General features: G+C 45.8%; 1 protein-coding gene across 3 annotated transcripts in view; it reads right to left on the bottom strand.

Moving 5' to 3' along the window:
- Positions 1-17215, bottom strand: part of NUMB (NUMB endocytic adaptor protein) — a 109761-nt gene extending 92546 nt beyond the window's left edge. For all 3 annotated transcript variants that reach the window (XM_038765850.1, XM_038765851.1, XM_038765852.1), the window contains exon 1: positions 17099-17215. The gene's annotated coding sequence lies outside the window, so the exon portion shown is untranslated. The remainder of the gene's footprint in view (positions 1-17098) is intronic.
- Between the last annotated feature and the right edge of the window lie 497 nt (positions 17216-17712).

Below are 17712 nucleotides of genomic sequence, written 5' to 3'. Positions count from 1 at the left end.
CACAGCACCTGTATATATGTATATATGTTTTATACATATTTATTACGCTATTTTACTTGTACATATCTATTCTATTTTATTTTGTTAGTATGTTTGGTTTTGTTCTCTGTCTCCCCCTTTTAGACTGTGAGCCCACTGTTGGGTAGGGACTGTCTCTACATGTTGCCAACTTGTACTTCCCAAGCGCTTAGTACAGTGCTCTGCACAGAGTAAGCGCTCAATAAATACGATTGATGATGATGACGATGACTCTGGAAGTACAGTATTCGAGTGGCACTTCAAAAGAAATATCCTGTCTTCAGGGGGCAGCTTGAAAACAATCCAAGGATCTTGCTTGCTTCTCCACCACACTGTTGTGTTAAGCCCTTAGCACAGTGCTCTGCCCATAGTAAGCGCTCCATCATCATCATCAATCGTATTTATTGAGCGCTTACTATGTGCAGAGCACTGTACTAAGCACTTGGGAAGTACAAATTGGCAACATATAGAGACAGTCCCTACCCAACAGTGGGCTCACAGTCTAAAAGGGGGAGACAGAGAACAAAACCAAACGTACTAACAAAATAAAATAAACAGAACAGATATGTACAAGTAAAATAAATAAATAAATAGAGTAATAAATATGTACAAACATAAACACCATCGATGGATGGATGGGCTGCATCGCCTCTAGACCGTAAGCTCCTTGTGGGCAAGGAACGGGTCTACCAACTCTGTTATATGATACTCGCTCGAGTGCTTAGTACAGTGCTCTGCATGCAGTAGGCGCTCAATAAATACGACGGATTGGAAGTTCGTTACGGGCAGGGAACCTGTCTACCGACTCTGCTGCACTGGCCTCTCCCAAGTGCTTAGTACAGTGGTCTGCACCCGTAAGTGCTCCATCAATACCGCTGACTGACGACGGGAAAATTCCTAGCCATTACAAATTATTGCTAGCCAATACAGATTATTCCTCGCCTATGCAAATACAGAGTTAGTAGACATCTCTGCCCTCAAGGTGCTTACACCCTAGCAAGGGGAAAATAGACCGCAAAATAAATTGCAGGTAGAGGAAAAGAGGGGATTTTAATTATCTGTTTATGTCCGTCATCTCCCCTAAACTGTAAGCTCATTACGGGCCAGGAACGAGTCTGCTAATTCTGTTTCACTGTACTCTCCCAAGCGCTTCGTCCAGTGCTCTGATCTTAGTAAGCGCTCAATAAATACCACTGACTGATTGATTACAAATACTTTAGGGGCTATTGGGTTGAGTACCAAAGTGTTTAGGTGATATGGAAGTGCTATGAAGTGGTGACTGGGGAAAAATAGGAAGTGTGGGGGGGGGGTGGCGGAATCGCCTTGTATTTGACACCTGTTTCAACGGGATTTCCCCCTAGTTACTGCATGCTAAACAAGAGTCAAATTTAAAAGCGGTCACTTAAGACAAAATAAACTGCAGGCCTTTGCAACTGTGAGGAAAAAAAAGTCAAAAGAATTTTATCCAAATTGGGGATCTAGGACAACATTTCTAAGCATTTTTTTGATTAGGGCATTTATTATTATTAATAATATTGGTATTTGTTAGGCGCTTATTATATCCCAGGAACTGTTCTAAGCACTGGAGTGGATACAAGCAAATCGGGTTGGACACTGTCCCTGTCCCATGTGGGGCTCACAGTCCCAATCTCCATTTTCCAGAGGAGGTAACTAAGGCCCAGAGAAGTGAAGTGATTTGCCCAAGGTCACACAGCAGACAAGTGGCGGAGCCAGAATTAGAACCCAAGACCTTCTAACTCCCAGTCCTGTCCTCCATCCACCACACCATGCTGCTTCTCACATCATCCTTTTATGTCAGGCACTGTTCTAAGCACTGGGGAAGATGGAAGGTAATTAAGTGGGACAAAGTCCCTGTTCCACGTAGGGAAGTGAAGTGACTAGCCCAAGGTCACGCAGCAAGCAATTAGCAGAGCCAGGATTAGAATCTAGGTTCTTCTGACTCCTAGGAGTCAGAATGGTTTCTTGTTTCTTGGCAACTGATCTAATTTGCTAGGAATTCTTTCCCTAAATCATCAACTTTCACACACGTGTGACAATTTAGACACCTCTCTTCAGGTCGACACCAAAAAGTCAAATACCTCTGCCTCTCCCTTAGCCTTATTAGTTTAAATTCAGACTTTCTAATCCAGCTGGACCACCCCCCTCCCGCCGCAACCCGGTCTCTGAGACTCTCTTACCCAAGGATTTAAACCTTACGGCTTGCTCAAAGAAGAGGGGGACAGCTTACTACAGCACTTAGGCATAGATCTGTAATTTTATTTATTTATATTGATGTCTGTTTACTTGTATTGATGCGACTTCCCGCACCTAGACTGTGAGCTCATTATGAGCGGGGATTGTCTGTCTCTCTTGCTGTATTGTACTTTCCCAAGCACTTAGTACGGTGCTCTGTACATAGTAAGCGCTCAATAAATACGTCCGAATGAATGAATCCTAAACTGGAATCGCGGTTGCATGTTTGAACACTATCTTCTGAAATTGAAGAAGGTAGTCACTGAGCTTTGCACACCTGGAACAACCACTCTGTGTTAGGAAGGGACAAGGGGGAGGAAAAAAATGGTCTGAACATTAAGAGCCGGCCTGTCAGGTTTTTAAAAGCAGAAGAAATTTGGAAGTACAGTAGTTAGTCACTCTGTTAATGCCGGCATAAAAGCAGCAGTTTGAGTCAAAGACATTCACTCAATCGTATGTGATTGAGCGCTTACTGCATGCAGAGCACTGTACTAAGCCCTCGGGAAAAGACAATAAAGCAGAAACAATCCCGTACACAATCAATCAATCAATCGTATTTATTGAGCACTTACTGTGTGCAGAGCACTGTACTAAGTGCTTGGGAAGTCCAAGTTGGCAACATATAGAGACAGTCCCTACCCAACAGTGGGCTCACAGTCTAAAAGAGGGAGACAGAGAACAAAACCAAGCATACTAACAAAATAAAATAAATAGAATAGATATGTACAAGTAAAATAGAGTAATAGATATGTACAAACATATATACAATGAGCATACAGTCGACTGTAGGCCACAGTGAATGTTCTAGATTATTGTGGGCAGAGAATGTATCTTACCAACTCTGTCGCGATGGATTCTCCCAAGCGATTGGTATGATGCTCTGCACACATTAATACGATTGATTGATTGATCGACTCCAACAACAACAACAACAAAATAAGCGTCTGGGCAGGTGTCGGGGGGCATATGTGAGAGAGCATGACAGAGGGAGAGGGTGAGAGAGAGAGGACGAGAGAGCAAGAGACAAGAGAGAGGCAGAAATATGACTGTTGGGAGAGAGGCCAGTGACATTCTTTGGGGCTGCCCACAAGAGAGCCATAAAATAAAAAAACAAAGGGGGTCAACGATCAAGGATCAATTAAAAACCAGACAACCCCACTTCGATGATCTCGCTCGTCACCAGGACTTGTGAACTCTGGCTCCCGATCTATTTACTTTATTTTGTTAGTATGTTTGGTTTTGTTCTCTGCCTCCCCCTTTTAGACTGTGAGGTCACTGTTAGGTAGGGACTGTCTCTATATGTTGCCAATTTGTACTTCCCAAGTGCTTAGTACAGTGCTCTGCACATAGTAAGCGCTCAATAAATACGATTGATGATGATGACTAAGTCTTTGAAACCCAAGTGCAGGCATCTTAGCGCCTATCTGAACCCTCCAGAGCCACTGGGTCTCGCTCCAACTCTTGTTAATTTTCTCCCTTCTAGAGCAAATTTCACACCGAGCAGGCGATGATACGGCCAAAAATAGGGTGCTTTAAAGCGCCGGAGTTGAGAAAGGGACCTTAACTAATGCTTCATCCGTAGAACAGGAGCTGGTGCTCCCTAATTCCTAACGTTAGACAAAAGGCTTACGTGCGGCAAATCCCTTCAAGCAACCTCATCGTCCCTAAGTCGAAGACAGTGCAATCAATCAATCAATCAATCGTATTTATTGAGCGCTTACTGTGTGCAGAGCACTGTACTAAGCGCTTGGGAAGTACAAGTTGGCAGCATATAGAGACAGTCCCTACCCAGCAGTGGGCTCACAGTCTAAAAGGGGGAGACAGAGAACAAAACCAAACATACTAACAGAATAAAATAAATAGAATAGATATGTACAAGTAAAATAAATAGAGTAATAAATATGTACAAACATATATACAGGTGCTGTGGGGAAGGGAAGGAGGTAAGATGGGGGGATGGAGAAGGGGACGAGGGGGAGAGGAAGGAAGGACCAGTGCAGTTGGTCGACACCTTCCCCGCCTCTATCTCGAGACCCTTCCCACTTATACTTCATTCAATCACTCTTTCATTCACTCAATAGTATTTATTGAGCGCTTCCCATGTGCAAAGCACTGTACTAAGCGCTTGAGTGCACTACAACAACAGACGGACACATTCCTGCCCACAACGAGCTCTCTTCTATTTCTGCCTACCCTTCAAACAGAAAAGACCTATTGGAAACTTGGAAAATATCAGGCAGGGAATCATCATCATCAATCGTATTTATTGAGCGCTTACTGTGTGCAGAGCACTGTACTAAGTGCTTGGGAAGTACAAGTTGGCAACATATAGAGACAGTCCCTACCCAACAGTGGGCTCACAGTCTAAAACGGGGAGACAGAGAACAAAACCAAACATACTAACAAAATAAAATAAAATAAAATCATTCAATCCTATTCCTTCATTCATCCAATCATATTTATTCATTCATTCAATCGTATTTATTGAGCGCTTACTGTGTGCAAAGCACTGTACCAAACGCTTGGGAAGTAGGCGGAGGCTTCTCCCACAGACTAAATGAGGCCTTTTTGAGGTCTCTAAAAGACGTTTCCCGCACGGAGTGCGGGCAAGAATTCAGAGTGCACAGACAGACTTCCGAATTATTAGTTTCAACATAAATGATGAAAGAGAGGAGCCGGACAACACAGAACTATTTAGACAACGTGCTCCCACGAACCAAACCAGATTATAGGAAAATACCACAAAAAGCACTTTAAGCATTTGATATTCACCCCACCACTGGCCTCTCAGCACTTCGGTACATAAGGCAGACAATGACTCTCCCCCAAAGTCTTATCAAATGCACACCTCCTCCAAGAGGCCTTCCCTGACTGAGCCCCCCTTTCCTCTACTCCCATTCCCTTCTGTGTCACCCTCACTCGCTCCCTTTATTCGTCCCCCTCTCCATCCCCCCATCTTACCTCCTTCCCTTCCCCACAGCACCTGTATATATGTATCTATGTTTGTACATATTTATTACTCTATTTATTTATTTGTACATATCTATTCTATTTATTTTATTTTGTTAGTATGTTTGGTTTTGTTCTCTGTCTCCCCCTTTTACACTGTGAGCCCACTGTTGGGTAGGGACTGTCTCTAGATGTTGCCAATTTGTACTTCCCAAGCGCTTAGTACAGTGCTCTGCACATAGTAAGCGCTCAATAAATACGATTGATGATGATGATGATGATCCCCGCTCCCAGCCCCACATCACTTATGTTCAGATCTGTCATATATTTCTTTCTATTCACGTCTGTCTCCCCCTCTAGACTGGAAGCTCGTTGTGGGCAGGGAATGTGTCCGTTTATTGTTCTAATGTAATAATAATAATAATAATAATGACATTTATTAAGCAGAGAAGTAGCGTGGGTCAGCGGAAAGAGCCCGGGCTTTGGAGTCAGACGTCATGGGTTCAAACCCCGGCTCCGCCAATTGTCAGCTGTGTGACTTTGGGCAAGTCACTTCACTTCTCTGGGCCTCAGTTACCTCATCTGTAAAATGGGGATTAAGACTGTGAGCCCCCTGAGGGATAACCTGATCACCTTGTAACCTCCCCAGCGCTTAGAACAGCGCTTTGCACATAGTAAGTGCTTAATAAATGCCATTATTATTATTATTACGCGCTTACTATGTGCAAAGCACTGTTCTAAGCGTTGGGGGGATACAAGGTGATCAGGTTGTCCCACGGGGGGCTCACAGTCAGTCCCCATTTTACAGACGAGGTGTAACTGAGGCACTTGACCAAAGTCACACAGCTGACAATTGGCGGAGCCGGGATTTGAACCCATGACCACTGACTCCAGAGCCCGTGCTCTTTCCACTGACCCACGCTACTTCTCTAAATGTACTCTTTCAAGCGCTCAGAACAGTACTTTGCACCCAGTAAGCACCCAGTAAATGTGACTGAATGAACGAATATCTATAATCGATTTTCATTAATGCCTGTCTCCCCCGTCGACTGTAAGCCAACTTATATGTTGCCAACTTGTACTTCCCAAGCGCTTAGTACAGCGCTCTGCACACAGTAAGCGCTCAATAAATACGACTGATTGATTGATTGTGAGTGGGGAAAGTTGTCTATCGACTCTCTTGCATCAGACTCTCCCAAGTGCTTGTTCATTTGTTCATTCAATCCTATTTATTGAGCACTTACTGTGTGACGGTGCGCCTCTGAACCTCAAATGGGACAACCTGATAGCACTGTGTCTATCCCAGTGCTTAGAACAGTGCTTGGCACGTAGTAAGCGCTTAACAAATACCATCATCATCATTAGTGCTCCGCACACAGTAAGCGCTCAATAAAAATGACTGAATGAATTACTATTATTACTGTACTAAGCGCTCAGAAGAGGACGATACAACGCTAAACAGACACATCCCTTACCCACAACGGGCTTACAGTCTAGAGGCAGGGAGACAGACATTAATATAAAGCGCTCTGCACATAGTAAGCGCTCAATACCGATTGCAAAATGTTAGTTCCTCTTTTCTGACTTCTCCGACTTGGTTACATATGGGACGTTTGAAAGAAACAGCCCGAGGGAATGTGAGGTCCCATTTCCTCTAGTTAATGATTTCAGGGAATTTTCTTGATCAGTTCAGGGTTGGGGCCGTAAAATGAACACCCCCCTCTCCCTCAAGAGAAACCAGGCACACCTTCCTTCTGGCCTTGAAATTTCCTCAGAAAAAGAAGGGATCCGGGGGGATTTTACTTGAACTATTTCAAAATCTCTAGTCAGGAAGTCATGCTAAGCTCATTCTTCCTGAAAACCACCTAAATCGTGCCTCAGATGGAGTGATCCATCACTGGTATTTATCGAGTGCTTGCTAAGCGCAGAGCACTGGACTAAGCGCTTAGGGGAGTGCAATTCATTCAGTCGTATTTAGTGAGCATTTACTGTGTGCACAGCACAATACTAAGCGCTTGAGAGGTGACAATACAGGAATAAACAGACACGTCCCCTGCCCACAACAAGATCGGGCAGGGGGAGAGGGGGAGGTTGAGGTACAGCGGGAGAAGGGTTGAAATGATTTTCCAAACTCACAGGAGGTTGGAGGGGTGGGGAAAAGGGAAGGGAAAAAGGGGCGAAAGGAGTAAGAAGCAGCATGACCAAGTGGCTGCATCCCAGGCCTGGAGGTCCTGGGTTCTAATCTTGGCTCCGCCGTTTGTCTGCTGCGTGACCCTGGGCAAGGCACGTCACTTTCCGTGCTTCAGTTCCCTCATCTGGAGAATGGGTACTAATACTTGGGCCCCATATTGGTCATGGGCTGCGTCCAACCTGAATACCTTGTACTGAAATACCCCAGCGTATTTCAGTACAGTGACCGGCACATAGTAAGCGCTCAACGGAGACCATTAACGAAAAGCACCGGTCTGCTGTGCGACCTTCAGCTTTCTGTGCCTCAGTTCCCTCATCTGCCAAATGGAGACTAAGACTGCGAGCCCCATGTGGGAAATGGACTATGTCCAATCTGATTAGCTTGTGCCCACCCCAGCGCTTAGGACAGTGCCTGGCACATAATATGCGCTTAGCAAATACCCTAACAAAAACCCCTATAAGATTCCCAATAGCATCAGTTCTTTACGTTAACTTTAAATCTTCACCGTTTCGGTTCAATAGTCAAACATTTACTGAGCACTTATGTGCGGAGCACTGTACTAAGCCCTTGGGAGAGTATACCTGTATATATGTTTGTACATATTTATTACCCTATTTATTTATTTATTTTACTTGTATATATCTATTCTATTTATTTTATTTTGTTAGTATGTTTGGTTTGGTTCTCTGTCTCCCCCTTTTAGACTGTGAGCCCACTGTTGGGTAGGGACTGTCTCTCTATGTTGCCAATTTGTACTTCCCAAGCGCTTAGTACAGTGCTCTGCACATAGTAAGCGCTCAATAAATACGACTGATGATGATGAAGATGATAATATATCTTGCCCACCACGGGTTTTCAGTCTGGAGGGACATTGATAGAAAGAAAGAAACGACAGAGAGGGGCATAAGTGGGGTGGGGATGGATAAAGGAAGCAAGCCCGGACGACGCAGAAGGGAGTGGGAGAAGAGGAAAGGAGGCCTTGTGGAGGAGATGGGCCTTCAATAAGGCTTCGGAGGGCGGGGAGGATAACTGTTGGTCGGATTTGGGGAGGCAGGACGTGGGCGAGGGTCGGCGGCGGGACCGACAGGATGGAGGCAAGGTGAGAAGGTTAGCACCACAGGAGCCAAGTGAGTGGGCCGGGGTGGAGCAGGAGAGCAGGAGCTCTTTTTCAATAAAAGAAGTTCAGCAGCTTTCGCTTTTGAAAGAGCAACTTCAAAAGGGCCTCACCCTCCTCGGTTGATCTCCTCTCCTCTCATGTCTTCCATCGGGGGTTTAGGGGAAGCCAGGTGGTTTCCGGGGCTTCACTGTCGGGCAAGGGGTTGCTAAAATCCGCCCTTTCCTCTCCATCCAAACTGCAACCACGTTAATCCAGTCACTCCTCCTCTCCCGCCTGGATTACCGTACCAGCCTCCTTGCCGACCTCCCTGCCTCCTGCCTCTCCCCTCTCTCCAGTCCAAACCTCACTCCGCTGCCTGGAGCATTTTTCATTTTAGCTCAGGCCTCAAAGACTCTGCCCTCCTAAACTCAGAAATCCTCCTCTTCTACACCAAGCTTGTGCAAGGAAGTGGTGGCGAGAAACTCCCCACGCTCACCCACTCCAGAGAGAACGAAACCTTCCTTCGCTTCCAGCTTTTCAAACTCTTGAAAGATGTCATTTTTTCAATCAGAAGGCCAAGCTGTCTACCAGAAGCGACGAGGAGACCCGAGTTCTAATTCCGGCGTGGCCACTGTTGGGAGGCCTTGGTCGGATCACATAATAATAACGGTGTTTTTTAAGTGCTCGCTATACACATGATAATAACTGGGGTATTTTTTAAGCGCTTACAATAGTACCAGGCACTGTCTTAAACATGGGGTGGATACAAGCAAATCACACTGGACACTGCCCCTGCCTCATCTGGGACTCTCAGTCTTCACCCCCATTTTCCAGATGAGGTAACTGAGGCCCAGAGAGGTGAAGTGACTTGCCCAGGGTCCACGGCAGACAAGTGGTGGAGCCGGGATTAGAACCCAGGGCCTTCGGACTCCCAAGCTCGGGCTCTCTCCACGATGCTTCAGATTATGGTAGGATTATGAATAATGCTTATGGTATTTGTTAAGCGCTTTCTGTGTGCAAAGCACTGTTCTAAGCACTGGGGTCCAAACAGGCTAATCAGTTTGGACACAGTCCCCGTCCCACGTGGGGCTCACAGCCTAGGTGGGAGGGAGTGGAATTTAATCCTCCTTTTATGCATGAGGGAACTGAGGTCCAGAGAAGTGAAATGACTTGCCCAGGGTCACACAGCAGCAGATAATAATAATAATAATAATAATAATAATAATAATAATAATAGTAGTGGTAGTAGTAATAATAATAATAATAATAATAATAATAATAATAATAATGGCATTTATTAAGCGCTTACAGGAGCAGAGCCGGGATTAGAAGCCAGGTCCTCTTACTCCCAGGCCTGGGCTCTTCCCCCGCTTTGGGCAATGAGAAGCAGCGTGGCTCTGTGGAAAGAGCCCGGGCTTTGGAGTCAGGGGTCATGGGTTCGAATCCCGGCTCTGCCACATGTCTGCTTTGTGACCTTGGGCAGGTCGCTTAACTTCTCTGAGCCTCAGTTTCCTCATCTGTAAAATGGGGATTAAGACTGTGAGCCCCACGTGGGACAACCTGATCACCTTCTATCCCCCCCAGCGCTTAGAACAGTGCTTTGCACATAGTAAGCGCTGAACAAATGCCATCATTATTATTATTATTATTATTATTAAGTCACTTTACTTCTCCAGGCTTCAGTGACCTCATCTGAAAATTGGGGTTAAGACCGGGAGCCCCACAGGGGACAGGGACTGTGCCCAAGCTGATACACTTGTATCTACCCGTGGCTCAGTAGGAAAGAGCCCGGGCTTTGGAGTCAGGGGTCATGGGTTCCAATCCCGGCTCTGCCAATTGTCAGCTGTGTGACTCTGGGCAAGTCACTTCACTTCTCTGGGCCTGGAAAATGGGGATTAAATCTGTGAGCCCCACGAGGGACAACCTGATCACCTTGTAACCTCCCCAGCGCTCAGAACAGTGCTTTGCACATAGTAAGCGCTTAATAAATGCCATCATTATTATTATTATTATTACCCCAGCGCTTAGAAGTGGCTGGCACATCATAAGCGCCCAACAAATACTGTAATGACCATCACCCACTCGGCCACGCGGCTTCAGCTCCAGAAAGGCGATGTACTGACTGCCCCTGAGCACTTCTGGTCCGAGTTACTGTTTTCACTCGGCCCCGAACCACCCCGGCCACGGTTCCAGCTGCTGTTTTGCTAAGCAAACTCCAAGCAGCGACAGAATCATCACAGAGGTGGAGGCCAAAAAAAAAAAAAAGAAAAGAAAAGAAAAAGAAAATAAATCACAACTCAAACTGTTACCAGCAGCTTCTCTGAGTGAGAGGATGAGTCAAACGATAACACCACTAATGATGAATGCAGCTGCTTAATAATTACAGTATTTGTTTAGTGCTTACTATGTGCCGAGCACTGTTCTAAGCGCTGGGGTAGATACAAGATCATCAGATTGCCCCACGTGGAGCTCACAGTCTTAATCCCCATTTTACAGATGACTTAAGTGAGGCACGGAGAAGTTTAAGTGGCTTGCCCAGGGTCACCCAGCAGACAAGTGGCGGAGCCGGGATTAGAACCCACGTCCTCTGACTCCCAAACCTGGGCTCTTTCCACTAAGTCACGCTGCATTGTCCTTTCCCAGGCGCTCAGTACAGTGTTCTGCCCACAGTAAGTGCTCAATAAGTACGACTGAATGGATGAACGAATGAATGAATGCAAACTACTGCTCTGAAAGTCATGAATTCCGGTTCCATTTTTCTGTTTTTAAAGGCATTGGTTAAATAAGCACATACTACCTGTCAGGCACTGTACTAAGCGCTGGGTTAGATACAAGATAATAATGGCATTTATTGAGCGCTTACTATGTGCAAAGCACTGTTCTAAGCGCTAAGATGATCAGGTCAGACACACACCACGTCCCACGTGGGGCTCACAGTCTTAAACCTGGTAAAGGTGATAGAGCCCGGACGCAGGAGTCAGAAGGTCATGGGTTCTAATCCCGGCTCCACCACTTGTCTGCTGTGTGATCTTAGGCGAGTCACTTCACATCTCTGGGCCTCAGTTCCCTCATCTGTAAAATGGAGATTGAGACTGTGAGCCCCACGTGGGACGGGGACTGTGTCCAACCTGATTAACTTGTATCCACCCCAGCACTTAAATACCAAAAAAAAAGTCCGACAAGAACTTTCAGTTAATACAATAAACAGTGAAAACTGAATTTTCCATGGCTTCTAGAGATTACTTAAAATCTGTACTGCTCTTCTGCGCTCAAAAAAATTATTCAGAGGGTAGAATGAGTTTGGTCTCTCAACCCTGGGTGGTACATTTCCCAAATCATTATTTAGTTTTTTATCTACTTTTCAGGCGTACCCAAGGATGAAAAGATGACTCTGCTAAGGTAAGGAATATCCATTAATTCTTTGCTCTGGGGAACAAAAAAAAGTAATCCCTGCTTTCAAGAATTATCATCATCATCATCAATCGTATTTATTGAGCGCTTACTGTGTGCAGAGCACTGTACTAAGCGCTTGGGAAGTACAAATTGGCAACATATAGAGACAGTCCCTACCCAACAGTGGGTTCATAGTCTAAAAGGGGGAGACAGAGAACAAAACCAAACATACTAACAAAATAAAATAAATAGAATAGATATGTATGAATAAAATGAATAAATAAATAAATAGAGTAATAAATATGTACAAACATATATACATATATACAGGTATATACATATATACATATTATGACCTAACATTGTGGATTCTAGTATAGTTTACGATATTTCAGTTAGAAGGACCAAGCTCTTCTTTCTGTAAATCCTCAATAGCCTAGTCATATATGCTCTGGGCACCCAGACTTGATAGCAAAATGAGTTTGATTTCTATGTTCGGTAGTTGAGAAGATATAGTTACCTATGTATGTGTGTGTGTGTAAATATATTGAATTCTATATAAAATAGCATTATGTAGTCTGACCAGAAATTAGAAAATCAGGGATTTTCTGTAGAAGTAGTGCAAGGTGAAAAAATGGATTTAATTGACATTCTAAATGTCAATTACTTGTACTTCCCAAGCGCTTAGTACAGTGCTCTGCACACAGTAAGCGCTCAATAAATACGACTGATTGATTGATTTAATTAATACCACTGTATTTTACTAAACTATCGAGTTTTAACCTTTCTAAAACAAAGCCAGGGGTTACTTAGCGTAACCTGAGTCTCCCCTCTGCGGGTTCGGGACCAATCGGTCAATCAGTGGTATATACTGAGCGATTATTACGTGCAGAGCACTGTACTAAGTGCTTGGGAGGGTACAATACAAGAGAATTAGCAGACACATTCCCTGCCAAAAATGAGTTTAGAGTCTAGAGGGATAAAACAGAAAGAACAGATACCAGATTATTCACCCAGTCTCTCTCTCACCCACAACTGGATAACGGTCTTCAATATTTCTTCCACTGTTTATGCACAGGACAGTGGGGAGTGGCAGAGGAAGTTCAAGACACAATGCATCCTCTACAGCAGCATGCCGTAGTGGACAGAGCCTAGGCCTGGGAATCAGAAGGTCATGGGTTCTAATCCTGACTCCGCCACCGCTGCTGTGGGACCTTGGGCTTCACTTTCCTGGGCCTCGCTGGCCTCATCTGGAAAATGGGGACTGAGACTGGGAGCCCCACGTGGGACAAGGGACTGTGTCCAATCCGATTTGCTTGTCCCCACTGCGGCACATAGTACAGTGCCTGGCACATAGTAAGCGCTTAATGAACAGCATTTATTATCATTAATATTATTAATTAGAGGAAAGTACAATCTCTTCTGGCCATGCACGGCTACAGATCCAGGAACTCAGATGACATCGCTGAGGGTAAAATGAACAAAAGCCACCGGACATACATCACCTCTACCAATCAATCAGTCCATCGTATTCATTGGGCGCTTATTACGTGCAGAGCACTGGACTGAGCACTTGGGAGAGGAAGAGACAATGGCATTAGCAGACGTGTTCTCTGCCCACAGTGAACATACAGTCTAGAGGGGGAGACAGACAATAATAGAAGTCATTTACGATACAGAAGTTAAGGACAGGTACATATCCAGAACTGAACTCCCCATCTTCCCACCCAAACCCTGCCCTCCCCCTGACTTTCCCGTCACTGTAGACGGCACCACCACCCTTCCCGTCTCACAAGCCCGTCACCTGGGCGTCCTCCTCGACTCCTCTCTCTTGTTTGACCCACGTATTCAATCCGTCACTAAATCCCGTCGGTCTCACCTTCACCACGTCGCTAAAATCTGCCCTGTCCTCTCCATTCGGACTATCGGATTAATCCAAGGACTTCTCCTATCCCACCCTGACTACTGCATCAGCCTCCTTGCTGACCTCCCGGCCTCCTGCCTCTCCCGGCTCCAGTCCGTACTTCAATCTGCCGCCTGGATCGTCTTTCTACAAAAACATTCAGTGCATGCTTCCCCGCTCCTCAAGATCCTCCGGCGGTTGCCCATCCTCCTCCGTATCCAACGCAGACTCCTCACCGTCGGCTTTAAAGCCCTCCAATCACTCAATCGTATTTATTGAGCGCTTACTGTGTGCAGAGCACTGTACTAAGCGCTTGGGAAGTACCAGTTGGCAACATATAGAGACAGTCCCTACCCGACAGTGGGCTCACAGTCTTGCCCCCTCCTATCTCACCTACTCCAACCCAGCCCGCCCAGTTTGCTCTCTAATACAAACCTTTTCACTGTACCACGATCTCATCTACCTCGCCGCCGACCCCTCGCCCACATCCTGCCTCTGGCCTGGCACGCCCTCCCTCCTCAAACCCGACAGACAATGACTCTATCCGCCTTCAAAATTTTATTGAACGCACATCCCGTCTAAGAAGCCTTCCCAGAATAGGCCCTCTTTTCCTCTTCCTCTTTTCCTCCCTTCTGCATCGCCCTGATTTGCTCCCTCAGCCCACGGCACTTCCATCCATGCCCCTCATTTCTTTCTATTAATGTCTGTCTTCCCCTCTAGACTGTAAGCTCGGCTGTTGTCAGGGAATGTGTCTATTTACTGCCTTCTCCCATGCGCTCAGTACGGTGCTCTGCACACAGTAAGCACTCAATAAATATCACTGACTGCCTGACTTTAAGATCACTGCTCTGCCCTCTCTCTTTCTCTTCCTGATGTCTGCTATGCCTCCTTCTCTTCGGGTTTCCTATCAATCAGTCAATCAATCGTATTTATTGAGCGCTTACTATGTGCAGAGCACTGTACTAAGCGCTTGGGAAGTACAAATTGGCATCACATAGAGACAGTCCCTACCCAACAGTGGGCTCACAGTCTAAAAGGGGGAGACAGAGAACAGAACCAAACATACCAACAAAATAAAATAAGTAGGATAGAAATGTACAAGTAAAATAAATAAATAAATAAATAAATAGAGTAATAAATATGTACAACCATATATACATATATACAGGTGCTGTGGGGAAGGGAAGGAGGTAAGACGGGGGGATGGAGAGGGGGACGAGGGTGAGAGGAAAGAAGGGGCTCAGTCTGGGAGCCTGGAAGCCCAGGGTGAGGAGTTTCTGCCTGATGCGCAGATTGATCGGTAGCCGGTTTCCTACTTTCAAAAGTGCCCAAATGTCTCTTAAAATGGGAGTAAAAGTCTTTTAGATTGTGAGCCCACTGTTGGGTAGGGACTGTCTCTATACGTTGCCAACTTGTACTTCCCAAGCGCTTAGTACAGTGCTCTGCACACAGTAAGCACTCAATAAATACGATTGATTGATTGAGTAAAAAAGGTAGACTGCACTTAACACATGCCATAAAAAGAAAGCCATTGATGTCTCACCACACCCACCGTCCAGCTATTGCCCCATCTCCCTTGTCTCTTTCCTGCCAACAAAGGGCGTCACATACACTCCCCTTCCTCTATTGCCACGTGCTTGCCATTTGGATCTTGCCTCCTCCACTTCACCGGGGCCGTGATCCCCCCCGTTTCTAATTCCCTCCCTCGGCCAAATCAAACGTCTAATTTTCCCCTGTCGTCGGCCTAAGCGCTCATTACATGGCCTAGAGGGTAGAGCCCAGGCCTGGGAGAAGGATGTGGGTTCTAATCCCGGCTCCGCCCTCGTCTGCTGTGGGGGCTGGGGCAAGTCACTTCGCTTCTCTGGGCCTCGGTTCCCCCATGTGGAAAATGGGGATGAAGACTGTGAGCCCCACGTGGGACAGGGGCTGTGTCCAACCTGATTAGCCTGTATCTACCCCAGTGCTTAGAACAGTGTCTGGCGCAACGGTACACGATTCACAAATATCATTAAAACAACAAAACAAAAAAACACCCCATTTCTATCTGCACTTTGATCTATGACAATTGGACACTTGATATTCACCTCAACCCCAACCCCACAGCACTTACGTAAATATCTCTTGATATTAATGTCTGTCCTCCTTTGTAGACTGTAAGCTCATTATGGGCAGAGAATGTGTCGGATAATTCTGTGGAATTGTACACTCCCAAGCGCTTAGTACAAGTACAATGCTCTGCACATAGTAAGCACTTAAATTCTTCATTTATGATTAACACATGCCACGAATTAATCGATATAATAATAATTGCGGCACTTGTTACGCACTTACTGTGTGCCAGGCTGGGGTGGGTAGAAGCAAATCGGATTGGACACAGTCCCTGTCCCACACGGGGCTCACGGTCTCAATCCCCATTTTACAGATGAGGTAACTGAGGCACAGAGAAGCAAAGTGACTTGCCCAAGGTCACACAGCAGACACGCGGTGGAGCCGGGATTAGAACCCATGACCTTCCGATTCCCAGGCCCGGGCTCCACGCATTACTCCACGTTATGTCCGGCTCCCGATGGGAAGCCTCTCAATAGATTCCACAGCCACGATTCCCGTAGGGGTAACCACGAGATTTGAATGTTATCACAGGAGAAGCCCAAGAACATTATGGTTCATTAAACTAGTTCCCTGAAATTCAATAGTTGGGTTCTAGATCCCAAACAGCACGCCGGTTTGGCTCTGGCAAAAATACTATGGTGGGAAAGGCTGGGAAAATAGAAGAGAGAGAAGAGGTCTGGAGGTGAAATGTTGAAAGTTCATCCTTCACAAGAGGCAAATTCAAACCTGCAGGAAACTGACTCACCCTTTCTCCCAGATTGGCCAAAATCTACAATCACCCTCTTAGAGGATCTATTTTTATTTGAATGTGTCTCAACTGGTTTGATGTTCCAGTCAGATGACAGCCCGCCTTCTCACTTCTTCCACTTCCTGAAAAATCTTTGATTCAGAAGTGTCTACGATTGACTTGGGGTTTTTTTTTTAAAAAAAGATTTATATATGGTGTAATTAAAGGTGGCGATAGTGTTGAGGGAAGTTTATCCCCAAAGAATGAGCGTTCTCCATCTCCGCTTCCAAACTCCTGCTTGTCTCCCAAAGAAAATTACAAGTTGAAACGGCATTTAGAAGGCCCAAGGCAGCGAAGACGTTACATCATGCTTCCTAAAAGAAAAACCACACCGAGACGCCAAAGGTATCTGGACTGTAAGACGTGACAAAACCGTATTTTAAATCCAATCTTCCTTACCGGGGTGAAGGTAGCAACTTCTCGGGTTAGTGCAGCTTCACGCTTCCTAGGTCACCTTCGCTGAAAAGGTGAATCTCAACTCGCATTTCTTCACGCACGGATCTCTCCGGTCATCGAGCTGATGATCCTGCAGGAGAAAAGAAAGGAAAAGGCCACTCATTTTAATTTACACTTTGCATTTCCCCTCAAGACTGAAGCTTGTCGCCGGCAGGGAACGTGATGACCAACTCTGCTGCAGTGTCCTTCCCCATGTTCAGTGCTCAATCAATACCAGTGAATCAATCAATCGTATTTGTTGAGCACTTACTGTGTGCAGAGCACTGTACTAAGCGCTTGGGAAGTCCAAGTTGGCAACATATAGAGACGGTCCCTACCCAACAGTGGGCTCACAGTCTAAAAGAAGTGACTGACACAGCAGCCTTGCAACCAAGCGAGGAGCAGCAGTGTGGCCCAGTGGAAAGAGCACAGGCCTTTGGACTCAGCCGGCCCTTATCCCGGCTCCACCACGTGCCTGCTGTGTGACCTTGGGCAACTCACTTCACTACTCTGGGTCTCGGTTCCCTCACCTACAAAGTGGGGATCCACGACATTCATTTTTTCATTATATCTGTTCG

This window comes from Tachyglossus aculeatus, chromosome 23 (genome assembly GCF_015852505.1).
Source record: "Tachyglossus aculeatus isolate mTacAcu1 chromosome 23, mTacAcu1.pri, whole genome shotgun sequence".
Taxonomy (NCBI): domain Eukaryota; kingdom Metazoa; phylum Chordata; class Mammalia; order Monotremata; family Tachyglossidae; genus Tachyglossus; species Tachyglossus aculeatus.
Note: the sequence above shows the minus strand (reverse complement) of the source record. Positions and strands in the feature narration are given on the sequence as shown.